Raw genomic sequence first — 15,779 nt, forward strand, 5'->3', positions numbered from 1 at the left:
CTGTTCCATGTATAGCTTTGTAGGTGATACAAAGCAGATTGAAGGTGGATCTTCTGGCAATGGGTAACCAGTGTAGTGCCCTCAAGGCAGGGGAGATGTGGGCTTGTGGGTTTAAATGTAATAGTAGCCTGAAGCGGAGTTCTGAATATGTTGTAGTTTTTTCATAATAGAAAGAGATGATCCATGGTAGAGACCATTGGCATAATCCAGTTTGGATAGAGATAGTAGCCTGTACATTGGTGGTCATTTTGAACATGGTGGGATTGCCTGCCGCTGACCATGCTGACCTTCAACAGAAGACCGCCAGTGGTAGCGTCAGGCATCCCGCCATATTCCGGCTCATAGATCCTCCACGCCATCAATGGCTGGCGGTCGGTGGCTGGGATAGATGCTGCTTCACCCTTACCGCCACAGCAGTCCATACCCCCCCATGCCTAAAATGATGGAGTTATAGTCGTGGCAGTGTATGGAGACACAGCAATGCCAGTGGAGCAGCATCAAAGGAGCCCGTTCCCTCCGGTGCAGAGCAACGGAACAGGTAAATGCTGCCCGAGAGGGAAGTAGAGAGGGGTGTGTGTGTGTGAGTGTGTGAGCGCATGGTGGTGTGCATGAGTATTTGTGAGGGGGAAATGTGTCTGAGTGTATGAATGCATGTGTGCATGTAGGTGTAGGGATGCATGGGGAGGTGGGAGTTTGGGGGGACCTGTATGCAGGGGGGTGGGTGGGGTATGGTGAGGGGGAGCTGGGAGGCCTACATGGAGATTTGGGGGAGGAGGGTTGGGGGCTCAGTTTTCAGGGAACAGGGGTAGGGAGTGGAGGCAGTTCTAGGGCCTTTGGGGGGTGGGTGGGAGTAGTGGCAAGGGGGGGCCTGGCGTGTCACATACAGGTGACAGGAATGAGAATTCCTGTCACCTGTATGCTTTCCGCCAGGGATTACCTGGCGGGGTATCCAACCAGGAAAACCCTGGTGGAAATGGGATCATTATCCTCTGCGGTCCGGCCTCCACCGCTGGGTCGAATGTGCCTACCGTTGGCCCGGCAGTTGATTCTGGCCTGGAGGTGGGTGGTAGTGAGCTGGGTGCTTTGCAGCCAGTTCACTACTTTGGTCAGAATATGGCGGTCTGGACCGCCATGTTCATAATGAAGGCCATTGTCTAAAAACACTGGAAAATATTGAAACATTGAACTAAACAATGGTCTGTTCTGCTTTTTGCTAACAAATGAAACACTAGCATACAGGATATACTAGTGTAATGTTGTGTGAGTTAGCAATGACTGAAGCCTTTTGGCTTCTGATGGACTTCATAGATCTGTGACATATGTGTTAGATTGTAGTAAAGTGAATGCAGGTTTAGAATATTCAGTTTGTGATTATGCACAGATGAATAAAGACATGTAATACCAAGCTCCATGTGTGACATAGTCATTGGTTGGTGCCCAGGCTGGGGAAGATGCTACAACTGGCAACTAGAAAGGGATAAATATCCCAAAGATCGACAGGGCTCTCCCAGAGAATTTGCCATGGTCAATCAAACTGCTCATGCATGCCATGTGTGCCTAAGCAGGATTGCGGAATCAATGGTTGGCATATGTGGAGATAAAGTGCAACTACAGCCAATGTGAAGTATTTGAAGGTAATCAAGGCTTCACTAAGTCTACACATGGTTGGCCATGAACCTACTGGAAAGACCATAAAGAGAGGTACTGAGTTACTATGTAATCTGAAGCTATACATCAAGGGGGCATGGTCTGGCCATGAGTAAGGATGGCCACTTGCTATTAGGGCTCTGTGGACTAGGGTGCATTTTAAGGTGGGGGCAAAGCTGAAAGAGCAGTGGCGCACCTGTACCTTTTCCCCCACAATGCCTAAGGCTGTGGCAGCGCCCTGATGTTCAGTACCAACCCACTGAGGAGAAGCAGCACCAGCTGTGCATGCCTCAGCCTCCAACCCAGCGCTGGGCCTGTGGTGACGAGGAAAGCCACGGACTCAATTTATTCTATGGTTGTGGGACAGACAACCGATTCCTACAGGATAAGCCCAAATTTGATCCTTCACCCACCTCCGTTCGCATAACCATCTTTTGGGTAGGCCGCTTTCCCAACCTCCATCAACACCAGGGAGGGCTCCTCAGCACCATCCTTCACCTCCCCTGACCAGCACCCTCCACAGTGGCACAAGATGGCCTGATGTCAAGGTTGGGGTAGCAAACCACATAACCAGACTGAACCCCCACCCACTTGGTGATACGACCTGTCACATACTTTGACACGGACCCTGGCTTGACCTCTTGAATCCTGGATCCCATTCCTTCAGGTGCACTGTCCACCGCTTTACACTCAGCACTTAGTGCAACAGACACAGGCGATGAGAGGGAACCAGGCCTACCCAATCCTCTCTAAAGAAAGGCCCACAGAATGCTCTGCCCCCACCCCATGTGCACTATGGATGATTCTGAGACAGGCTTCCCAGCACTACAGGATGACCCACTCAACAGGGGGTGACACAAGGGTGAACCCCACCACACCACACATGATGCTGAGGATCTGTAACTCCCCACATGACCTCCACAGCGGCGGCCATTGGGGAACACTAAGAAGACTGCAACACGCCATCCAGCCTCCAACCCCACCTGCTGGAAGCATTATTCCTTGTTAGGACATGGCCACTGTGATGACAGGCACCATGTCCCCACGTCTTGCTGGATATCCCTCTCACCCCAGCTGTGGGTTCAATCCTCTCCTGCGATAGCTCTCCTTTTGGCTAAGTGACTCTGTCCAGCCTTTCTTAAAGCCCACATTACCGTTGGGGGCCGCCCATCACCTACTTTCTGACACCGCAATAAAGTGGTTGTCCCAGGTACCCAGAACCTGGGCTGCAGCTTAAACTACGCCATTGGAGTGCACATCAATGCCAGGAAGGCCTGCTCTCTCTTATTGACCAATGCTATAGGGAGTAGTGCCCACCCTCCTGTATATTGGGACAAACCATCAAACTAGCCTTGCCCCCACATACTTTGCAGGAGCCCAGACCTCCGTCCTCTGCAAGAACCTGGCTCAATGATGCCAGCTGGCGAATCATCTGTGAAACCTGACCACCATCTGCTTTTCTCAGAGGCCATCTCCCAGCAATGTACCATGACCTCTTCGCAGGTGCTCACTTACTATGGCTCAAAAGAAGTCACTTCAGGCCTGTGACAAGATATCACAATGGAGCAAATACTACAGGAGTTCACTGCAGTGGGGTGCTGACTAGAGGACATGGATTCAAAATCTCAGAACTTGCTGAGGAGTCCAAATCTATCCAGATGGACATTGCTGGATTCCAGGATAGGGTGCCAGAGATGGACCACCACCTCGTGACCGTGAAAGGCAGACACAACACCATGCCAGATAGAGACCAGGAACCACTATACCTACAGAACAGATTCATAGATCTAAAGGTCAGAAGCAATGGAAACAATACCCGCTTCTTCAGATTCCTGGAACGAGCAAAGGGCACAGATGCCAGCGCCTTCCTCAAGGGAGGCATTCCCACTCTCTCCGGCCTCTTGTTCTCCCGTCAACTGGACTTTCAGTGGGTCCACAGGATAGGTTCCCCTTGCAAAGACACTTTGGGGAAGGCACGTCCCATAATATCATGCTTCCTTCAACATGAACAAGTCCAACAACTGCTAACTGCTGCCCGCACCCCTAGCCTATACTTCTCCCAGGAAACCAATGACAAAAGGAAGGCATTCTTGGCCCTTAGACCCCAATTACGAAAGCTGGACATCAAATTTGAACTGTTTGAACTTGCCCACATGTGGATAATGAAGGATGGGAGGTCCAGAGACTTCTTTGAACCTGGCTGAACTGAGACTCAGCCTGGAAGGCCTCCTTGACCAGCCAATAGAACATGCTCCCTCGGATACACTTATTGCCTCCCCCTCACTTGACAGACCCTTTCTTCCTGTCAAATCCATCGGCCACTGGACCTCTAGTGGGAACCACAAACAGGGTATGGTCACTGAGCAATCTCCCAGAGCACAGGATAGCAGCGAAACTGCCCTTCAAGCAGTGGCGGCCCTCACTCAGGACCAGAGCAGAGAGAAATCAGGATCCCCGCTGAAACACTCTCCCCCAAAAGGCATGAGGCCCAACTTCTATCAGTGGACGATACCCTTTTCTTTCAGCAGCTAAATATAGAACCATGTGACATCCATGCCGCAGACGGATAAGTATATCCTGTACACCTGTACTACTAATGTCAAAGCTGCTAGCTCAATGCCATGATACCTCATGTTGTTCGTTGTATAAATTACATTGAGTGAGGCAAAATCACTTCTGAGTCACTCTATGACCCATCTCTGATCCTGTAACTCTGTCACCTGGTGGTAGCAGAGTGCCGCGGCATGCCCTACCATGAAAATGGATGGTTGCATCACCAACACCTGCCCTCTGGTACACCCCGAGCCAGAATACCACACTCTAGCATGTCCTCTGGTTCCCCTCATCCTCCACACGGGAACGGGCCCTGGCAGCTACCCCCAATGGCCCCCTGACCTGGTTCATTGCTGCCTGCTCCCTCTGCCCACCACTCTTATGGGGTAACCGGTGAGCTCGCCACAAAACTTTAGACCCATGGTCATTAGTTTTTGGCTCTCATCAAGGCCTCCTCCTCGGCTCAGTTCTGACCCATTGAAATTTGTCCTCATTTCCCCTCCACCTCCCCTCTTTTTTTTTTTTTTGGTTCCCTATTCCCCTGCATCATTTTCTGTAACTGCCATCTCCCAACCCCACTGCTTCACACCCATACTTCCCAGATGGCCACCCTGAGCCTCTAACTTCCTCCTCTTTGGAACCATCTTGTGGACTGTCAACAGCCTCACACACTATATTTAGCAGAAAAAAATACTGCTCCACCTGGAATCTGGGCACATGGATGTGACTTTCCTACAGGAAATACATCTCTCTCACATAGAAGCTGGAAAATTGTGTTGCAACTTGGTGGGCTGGGTGCTACATAGCAGCTGCCCACCCCTATCCCCATCAGAATCTGGCCTGTCCAGAAAATGCAGAGTTGCAATACTTCTGCGTAGATCATTATCATTCACTGGCCTTAAAACCTGGTCCGACCTAGATGGTTGCTACATTCTTACCAAACTCAAACTTGGAGAATGCATACAATGTGTTGGCTCTATCGACGCCCCTACTGGCTCCAAACAACCTTTCTTCCTTCAACTCAGCCGTCTTATGTCCGAGATGGGGAGCCTCCCATTACATTCTTGGAGGAGACTGGAATGTTGCCTATGATGCGGTACTTGACTGAACTGGTCATTTAGACCTCTACAACAATGCCAACAGGGTCCTTCTGGGAGACGTACTATCAATTCACGGTTTGGTGGACCACTGGCATCTCTCACACCTAAAATTCCGAGAACATACCTTTATGTCACTGGTCCACGGTACCCAATCTAGGTTAGCCTACTTTTTGCCCTCCCACTGGATAGTTACTCTAGTCAGGGAGCCCTGGACCTTGGAGGCTTCACTCTTGGACCACTCCTCTGTCCCATTCACTTTGGACCCCAGGATGTAAGCCATGGCACCTGAGCATTTCATAGTACCCCATACCCCAATGCAAGGCCCATTTATGCTCCCACATCTCTACCTACCTAGATAACAACCTGGGGTTGGTTTCTTCTACACATTTTCTGTGGATGGCTGAAAACACAACCATACGGGGACAGCTCATGTGGGATGTGGCCATTGACAATGCCCAGAGACTATCTCATCAGAAGGACCTTGAGACCGAGACAACTACAGTGTGGACTCCTCTCCTACCATGCGCCATTGTCTTGAATGGGCTGAAATGGAAGTCAATACCCTGTACACCTCCCAAGCGCAATATGCTCTTTGATGGCTAAAGGGACGTCATTATGAGCAAGGCATAAAGGCATGCGCCTTTTGGTGGCACAACTACACGAACAAGAGGCAGCACAAGCCATCCCAGCTATTCAGCCTCTGAACAGTGATATCCTCACCATCCCCCATAACATTGTCCGTGAATTTGAGAACTCCTACCAGATCCTCTCCACCCTGGAGACGGAGGAGGATCCTGCGACATTTCTTGATAATAGATACATCCCTCGCCTCAATGCTGATGGCAGAGGTTTATTAGAGGGATAATAAGACAAAAAGGAGATAGCTCAGACAATTTCAAAACTCCCCTACCATAAGGCTCCTGGAAAGATGGATTCACTGTGGAATTCTATAAGTGGGTGGGGGAAGGGGTAGTAGATTCCCTCTACGAGGCCTTCTGTGAGACGGATGCTCAGGCTCCTTAGGTTCTGTTTCTAATAAGGCATAAATGGTAGTCTTGCCAAAGCCAGGGAAAGATTCCGTACTCTGTAGGAGCTACAGGCCCATCTCACTCCTCAACAGGGATATTACAATTGTGACAAAAGTCCTGGAGGCCTGCTTCAGTACGATAAAACAGTCCCTCATCCACCATACACAGGTGGGATTTGTACCTGGGCGATCATCCAGGAATCACCTGTACCCTTGCACATATCCTGTGGTCATCCTGAAATCTTCTGAGATGCAGAAAAGGTGTTTAACGGGATTGAGTGGTTGTACCTCTTCGTGATCCTACAATGCTTTGGTCTAGGTGATGATTTTTTTAGCCAAAGTCCATTGGCTTTTCGACTCACCTACAGCTCAGGTGGACTGCTGGGGCTTCCAGTTGGATCCAATCTGTTGTGTCTCAAGTATTTGGGGATCTATGTCAATAGAGGCCTAGACTGCATTGTAGCAGACAATCTTGACCCCTTGCTCACCCACACAAAGCAAGACTTTGAGTAATGCAACCACTGTACACATGAATCCTTGGCATGCTGCCCCTGATGGTCCCCCTCTCCACGTTACACTCAGTGGATAAGTGCATCTGTTCCTTTGTCTGGGGACCATCCCAGCCAAGCCTAGCCAGCACCAAACTCCTGGGCCACCACAAGTGCAGCAGACTGGGCTTGCCATCAGTGGAGCACTACACACTAGCTCTCCACCTCTCTCAGCTTACCACATGCACCCCATGACACAGGATTTACTGCTATGGGTATGGATGTACAGGACACTACTGTGGTGTCCTTAGGGACTAAGCCAACTCTATGGTGACAGAGGTTTAACGTTATGTCCTGCTAATCCAGTTGTACAGGCCATGACGAAATCCTTGCAATGAGTTCACCACCTTTTTGGGGTGGATCCCCACCTTCATGAAAATGTACCAATTTAGGGCAAAGTCCAGCCTGTGAATCTGAGAGAGAATTGGACTGGGGAAGTTGGCACTTGTTTTGCATCACCCAATTGGACGGATCTTGGATGGCGGTAGTTTTAATCCCTTTACAGCTCTCTGTCAAGAGTTTAGTCTCACATAGCAGCAATTGTGGAAATTATTACAGTTCTAACAGTCTCTCAATCACTGTATGGGAGCACCTCCTTGGACCCCCCAGTCTTCCCCATTGGTCTCCTATCTCAGAAAGTGGGGCACCTTCCGAGGAGTGATGTTGGGCTTCTATACCCTCCTGAACTGCCATCTATTCTCCCTGCCTCTTTTAAACACACAAAGTGGCAGATGAGGTTACAGATGGGCTATGAACTGGAGGATTGGGGTGATTTCTTAGAGGCACATGATCATGGAGCATGGGAGGCTCGGATGAAGTTCAGCCTCTTTAAAACTCTACATTGGACACCTGTGAAACTGAGGGCAGCAAGACTAGTGCCACATGCAAATTGTTGGCATTGCCCCCATACCCACTGTGACCTATTGCACATCCAATGCAACTGTCACCCCATCCAGCCTTATTGAGATGCAGTGAGGAACACAAAAAGAGAGACCATACCATTCGTGACCCCTCTCCCCTGAACCCTGATCTTCTTACAGGACACAGAGGGGGTGCCGGATCTCTATTGTCCGCACTCCACCTTCCTGTACATGGCGCTCACCATGGCCAAGAAATGTGTCCTCCAACACTGGTGGTCACCTACACCCTACTCTCATAATGAATTGCACCCACAATGTATCAGACGGCCTCTCAAGTATTTCTCCTTGTAGCGCCATGCTAGCACCTCCCCAGGGCTGGCATTAGTTTTTGGCACTCCCTCAGGTTTGCAAATCCTCATAAATCATGGGTAGCATCAAAATGGAATAGGTGTTGCAGTGGAATGCCACAACAACACCCACTGCATGCCACTCTGCCGCAGAAAACTGCTTTGGGGCGCCTAAATTCACAAGGCAGTGCCAAGCCACACAAAATGGCTTAGCACTGCACTGTAAATATGGAAAATGACACAGCACCACTGGAGCATCCCTAAAAATGACTCTCAGGGGTGCTGGGGCCTCATAAATGAGGTCCTTAGTCTGGAGCAACTTCTCATGGCTGCCAGTGCTGAAGAGCATGGTGATCGACTGCTCGAGAAGCTGCTGACATGGAGACTGGAGGTGCCCAGAGAGAGTCAGTCATGAACATAAAAAGTAAGCCAAAGGCACAAGGCAGAAGGACACAGAGTGATCTCTCCGAATAAATAAAAGTTGTGCTTCAAGTGTGGATTTTCATTTCCACATGAGGGTAAATGTCCCAACATTGGACTGATTTGCAAAGGCTGTGGGATGGAGAACCATGCTGTAACGGTTTTCAAAGCGAAAGAAAAAAGTAAGTGTGTCAAAATGGCCACACAACAGTTCCAAAAGTAAAGTTTGACACATGCCCACGTGGTCAAGTGACAACATCAGTTGAGAAATCAACACCAAGTGAAGCTGATCATTATCTAAATTATTGTCAAAAAGCTCTTCAGTTTCAATATCAAGTGAAGAAGATGGTTGAGCAATGTCGATGTTTACCTCTGAAAAATGTGCATGTGTTGGATTGGCCGAATGTGAAGAAAAACACAATTCAAAGAAAAGTCAACATGAAAAAACACCAAAGTCATTTAAACATTGCCCGAAGATTACACTGAAAATAAATGGTTGTCCAATACCTTTCAGTATCTACAGTGGTGCATCAATAAACATTATGCCTGAGGAGTAATACAATGAACTATCTCAGTTGCTACTTGGGCCATTGAAAACTAAAGTGTATGCATGGTCTGTATCTATGCCATGCAAAAAAGTCAAGGTGAAACACAAGAAAGCAAAAGTACAAGCAAACATTCATGTACGGCATCGATTGCCTATTTACTCAGCTTCACCATGGCTGCTGATATGGGACTAATATTTGTGAACTATAACATGAATGCTCATCACGACATAGTAAATCAGTTCCTTTTTTGTTTCATGGGAAAACATAAGATTATGAAAGAACAATTACACATAAATTAGGACGTCCACCCTGTTGCTAAAAGCCACAGATAAATTTCATATCAGTTACAGAAAGCAGTTGAAGAAATAACTTAAATCATTATTGAAACATAATGTCATTGAACATTCCACTGGTCCAACACCATGGCTTTCTCCCATAGTGGTAGCACCCACAAAAGGCAGTGAAGGAGCTGCAAACATCTGTGTTGACATGCGTCAAGCGAACAAGGCGATTGAAAGAGAATGACATCCAGGTCTGCACATTATTGACATGATAACATGTCTATTCTCTATACTTGATTTGAATAAAGAATATCATCAGTTGGAACACAAGGAAATGTGGAGGTACTTTAAAACCTTTTCTACCCATACTGGTCTTGCCTGATATAAAAGACTAAGGGCCTCATTACGAGGCTGGCAGTATTGTGACTCGCGTTGGGGGTCAGACTGCCTCGGCTGTTGGCGAACCCACCAACAGACTGCCATCTCTGCCATGATCCATTATCCTGACAGGGTGACGGCGGCCCTGCTTTTAATCAATAAGGGTACTGCTGAACTCAGAGCCGCCCTGCTGATTACAAACTTGTTCTCAGCTCACCGTTTAATGGTGGTTTCCCCACCATAAAATGTCTGTCAGAGAACAAGTGCGGGGGACCAAAGGGAGGGGCCGGTGGCAGCACAGGGGTGCAGCACTGTTGAAATGTGCATTTTGCAGACAGTGAGCATTCAGAGGGTGTTGGTCGGCCCACTCTGTGCTACGAGCTAGTACTTGGCTCCTTTAAGGGAGCCGAGAGCTATCTCGTAGCACGGTTCCCACCAGTCAGAGTGGCAGGAATGCTCTATTTCAAGGATTTAGTTGGACAGCCAGGTCAGGCTGGCAGAAACCTTGTAATAGGGAGGGGGGGATGCCACGGCCATGGATGTGGCATCCTCTCCGCAAGTTTTGTGGACCTGCATTGGGACCACCAAACTTGTAATGAGCCCCTACAGGCCTCATTGTATGGCTGGCAGTCACAAGACTGCCACCCTTGCAGTGGCGTTCGAACTGGCGCGGCTGCGGTGGCCCTACCGTCACATTATGAGTTTGCTGGGCAACAGGCCCAACAGAACCCAGTCTCTATCAGGATGCATAATCCCAGTGGGGTGACCGTGGTCCTCGTTGTATTCAGCCAGGGTGGCACTGAACTCAGCTCCGCTTTGCTGATCAGAAACTTGTTCTTCACCAGCCTTTTCATGACGGTTTCCCACCATGAAAAGGCTGGCAGAGAACAAGTGCTGGGGGCCAGATTGGGGGCCCTGCACTGCTCATGCCCATGGCACGGGCAGTGAAGGGGCCCCCCTGGCCAGCACCATCGGAACGCACATTGTCTGTTTTGCAGACAGTGCCCATTCTAAGGGTGCTGGTCAGCCCCCTCTGTGCTGCTAGATAGCACACAGATCCTTTAAAGGAGCTGAGTGCTATCTCTATTTCAAGGTTTCTGTCAGTCAAATAAATCAGGCCAGTAGAAACCTTGTAATAGAGTGGGGGAAACACCACTGCCATGGTGGTGGCATCCTCCCCACAAGTTTGTTGGTCCCACATTTGGATCGCCAAACAATAATGAGCCCCTAAGTTTTGGTGTGTCATCAGCTGCAGAGCTTTTTCAAGATATCATTCAAGATATCATGCAGCCTGTCATGAATGCTTTCAATTAAAATGACAACATATTGGTTTTCAGAGCTAAAGAAAAAAAGCACAATAAAGCTCTCATGCAAGTGTATCTCTTACTTGCTGATGCAAGTTTAACTTTGGATGCAGAGAAGTGTCCCATAAGACAAAGCTAAAATTCTTTGATGATATCTTTTATGATGGGGGCATGACACCTGATTCAGCTAAAGTACAAGCATTGTCAACTGCCATAACCCCACAAGATGTTTCCAGGTTACGTTCATTCCTTGGCATGGCCAGCTACTGCTCTAGATACATACAATACTTTGCCAATTTACGTGCTTCGTTGACAGAATTAACAAAAAATAATGTTTCAATTCATTGGTCACATGAATGCGAGCAAAGCTCCAAGTAAATCAAACAAGCAATTGCAAATGCTACTGAAATGACATACTTTGATCCAAAGTTTTGTAGTGAGGTTGTTGTTGATGCTATCCCATTAGAGTTAGGTGGAGTCTTGCACAGAACAGCGGCCTCCCAAATGATCAATGACATACTGTGGCATATGCAAGCAGAAGTGTGCCCCAAACTGAACATGCATATTCACAAACTGAGAAAGAAAGTTTAGCAGTGGTGTGGGCTTGTGAACATTTACACATGTTCTTTTATAAAGAAAACCTTTCACACTTCTGACAGATCATCAAGCATTGTTGACCATCTTTGGAAATCCAAAGGCATCCTCGCATTGAATGTTGGGGTCTACGATTATAAGACTACAACTACACAATCGTGTACCAGCCAGTTAAAGATCAAAACCCTGAAGACAACTTCTCAAGAGTGTCTTTACAGTGCCGTGGCACCTCTTCCAAAATGACGGAAACATTCATATATTTCACTGTGAAATCAAGCACACCATCTGCCATTTTGTTGGAACAAACTGTCACTGCCTTAAGTCATTATTACATCTCATCCTTGGAACTAGAACTCTCAAACTCTAGACCAGTGACTGTGAATACCAGAAGTTTGAAAATTAGGTTTGAGCATTGTTATTCCAGAGAGTTGCGACTCCAGATAATTGAAGTGGCCCATGAAGGACATCATAGAATCATTGCTACAAAACAAGCTCTCCGAGACTGAACTTAGTTTCCTCATCTTGATGAGAGAGTTGAAAGAGAACTGTAAAGTAACTCTTGATGCCATGCAAGTGAATGTTTGTCTTGATTAAATAGTGTCTCTGGAATTCTGACAGTGTAGACCACAGGGCCAGCCCTCCTTCCACCACTGTGGGGTCATTTTTATCCCACAAATCAGGTATGTGATGTCGGAGTGCAATAAATGCTAGAGATGGTCAAATAGGTATATGTGTGTGTACATGAGTTAAATTTAGAACCTCAGGGTGGGGGCCATGAATGAGGGCCTATGTATGGTGTGGAAACCTAGTAAAACCGTTGATGTGGTTTGGCTATGTTTGATCTCACTTCTGACACTGACATAAGGTGTGATTAGAATGTGACTAATATTGAGAGCCTTGTTATGAGTTTTGCTGTCCCACCACAGGACCACCATTCTTACCGGGAGGATGCCACTGCCATAGCTGTGACGTTCCCCCAGAGCGTATTACAAAGTTTATGCCGTGCTGACTGGTGCGACCATTATAATATGCGTTTCCGCTGGTATGACACTCCAGCATCATCTGAATGTGCACTGTCTGGAAAGCAAACAGTGCACATTCTGATGGTGCAGTGCAGGGGCCCCCAGCACTTCCTTTTTAACAGCATTGTCATGGCAGACTCCCCCATGATAAAACTGGAAGAAAGAGGGGTTGTAATCAGCCAGGCAGCACTGAGTTCAGCATTGCCATGACTGGTTGCAAGCCCGACCTCCATCATGCTATCAGGAACCTTGAGTCCAGAGGGGATGGCGGTCCTTTGGCGGTCTGACTGCCAAAGTCATAATTTGGTGTTCAGACCTCCAAAGCCACAGTATTCCAACTGCCACTGCGAGTTTTTCGGTTTCATGACTGCCAAAATCGTAATTAGATCATAAACTTGGTTCAAATGCTTATATAAGACTTATGTTTAGTAGTAAAAAGAGACAAATGGTGCCTGGATATGCTCATGATAACCATTATTGCCCTCATTATGACTTTGGCAGTCTTATTGCAAGAACGCCAAAGCCACGGGTGCCAGAAGACCGCCAGATCACGAGTACTGCTGGCTTTCTGCCACATTTTGAGTGGAAATCCAGCAGTAGTTGTGCTGGGGGTGAAGACGCTGGGGCGGTTCCACCACCAGCCCTTCCTCGCCACAAGGACTCCACCTGCCCTATTATGTGCAATAATATGGCGTGGCGGTGTCCTGATGGCAGGGCACTGCCAGGGGTGAAAACGCCCACTCCCTGCCAGACAACCTCCTCCCCGGACCAGATAAGTCAATTGTCGGACAGGGGAGGGGGTGGGGAGTGTTATGTGTGTGTGTGTGTGTGAGTGGGTGTTGTCTGCATGTGTGCATGTATGTGTGTATGCATGGTTGTATGCATGTATGAATGTAGAAGTGAGTGCGTGTATTGATGTAGAAGTGAGTGCATGTATGAATGTAAATGTGTATGCGTGTGTGTATGTGAGTATGAGTGTTGTGGTGAATGCGAGTATGAGTGTTGTGGTGAATGCAAGTATGAGTGTTGTGGTAAATGCATGTAAGGATGCATGTGAGTGAATGTGTGTATGTCAGTGTTGGTGAATGAGTGTATGTGGGGTGCATGTGGGTGTCTGTGTGCATGTGTGCAGAAAGGGGGATGCTGTACCTGGAGGGGGGAGGTGGTTTGGGGGTGTGTTGTGCTTACTGGGGTGTGCGGGGGAGTCATCTCCCTGTCACCGGAAGCCTTTCCGTCAGGGTTTTTGTGTCAGTACTACTGCGTAAAAACCATGGTAGAAAGGCAGCTCCTAATACTGCTGGCTGTCTTCTGTGGACCGCCGTGTCGGAGATGCTCATCATCGGCCATGCAGGTCCAACCCCCCCAGCAGTATGAGCAGAGATGTGGCAGGTTGACAGAAGCCAACCCACCGCACTCATAATGTGGCAGTAAAACCACCACCGTGGCCCTGGCAGTCAGTAAACTGCCAGGGTCATAATGAGGGCCTATGTGTTTTTGTTGCACAGATGATGGGATGTGTGCATGCCACATTTGGAGATGCCACAGAAAGGCATGGTATCTTACATGATATACTTTGTGTTTACAGGCACAACTTGAAGAGGCAAGTATTATGCGGCCTGTGCATGCTTAGAATTTATTTGCATGCCACATGAAAATATGTTAAACCTGTCACGGGGATAGTAATAAGCAAATAAAAAATCCCCCCTGAAGAAAGCCCAGGACCTATTCAGTCCATTAGTGAAGGACTGAAACATGTTGGTGTAATTGAAGAATTTAGGGTCATAGGACCATTATATCCTAAAACCACGATCGCATTATAGTTTTTAATCATTCCCACATGTCCTTCTAATAAAGACACATTTGTACTGAATGAGGAATTTGTATCTTAAGGTTACACTCCCTAGTTTAATTTTCTTATAACAGCTCCCTGGAATATGGTTGAGCTCAACCTGAACTTTAAGAGTCATGGTGAACCCGATGATGAAGCATGCCACTATTAGAGTGGGTGAGAGTTATATATGAGAAAAATGATTTTTCTCTTCCCCACATACATAGGTGTGATGTACAGATGTAGCACACAACATGTTCCCTTTGTTTTAAGATTCCTTATCCTGAGGAGTACTCTATTGCTAGTAATGTTATTGTTTGTACCCGCATTTCAGAAGGCGGCACAATCTTCAATTGGAGCATTGCACCACCCTAGATAACAATCAGCTGGGAACAATTTTAACTATTTGTGCAGTAGTCTGTTTACCTACACTTTGGTGCAGAGTGGTAATTGCACTCCCCCACTCACACTTTGAAAATATATATTCCAGCCTGACACAGCTGAATATAATTGAGCACTAAGGTAGTAAATTACTCAGACACCACTGAGATGGTGGGGATACCTTTAATCGATCACAGATGTGATAACTGAATAGTTTTTAAGATGGACTCACAGGGCCATATTTATACTTTTTGACGCACAACTGCGCCAAAGAAGTTGTGCGTCAAAAATTTCACCGCCGGCTAATGCCATTCCAACGCGCCATGCGGGCGCCTTATTATGGAATAACGTTAGCCAGCGCTGTGGACTGGTCTGAGTAAAAAAAAATGACTCACACCAGGCAGTGCCGGCGTATAGGAAAATGGGGGTTGTGCGTCACAAAATGGTGCAAGTCAGGTCTGAGGCTAAAATTAGGCCTCAAACCGGACTTGTGCAATTTTTTTTGACGCACCACCCCCATTGACATGACTCCTGTCTAAGCAACGACAGGAGTCATGTCCCCTGGCCCAATGGCCATGCCCAGGGGACTTATGTCCCCTGGGCATGGTCATTGGGCATAGTGGCATGTAGGGGGGCCCAAATCAGGCCCCCCTATGCCACTTAAAAAAACGGAAAAAAATACTTACCCCAACTTACCTCAACTTCCCTGAGATGGGTCCCCCCATCCTTGGGTGTCCTCCTGGGGTGGGCGAAGGTGGCAGGGGGGTCTCTGGGGGCAGGGGAGGGCACCTCTGGACTCCTTCCGAGCCCACAGGTCCCTTAATGCCTGCCCTGACCCAGGCGTTAAAAAACAGCGCCCATCAGGCTGTGCGCTGTTTTTTAAGGCCCGGGGTGGGTCAAAATGACTCTGGGGTGTAAATAAGGCGCACAGGCCTTAAAGT

Source organism: Pleurodeles waltl, chromosome 2_1 (assembly GCF_031143425.1).
Source record: "Pleurodeles waltl isolate 20211129_DDA chromosome 2_1, aPleWal1.hap1.20221129, whole genome shotgun sequence".
NCBI classification, from domain to species: Eukaryota; Metazoa; Chordata; class Amphibia; order Caudata; family Salamandridae; genus Pleurodeles; species Pleurodeles waltl.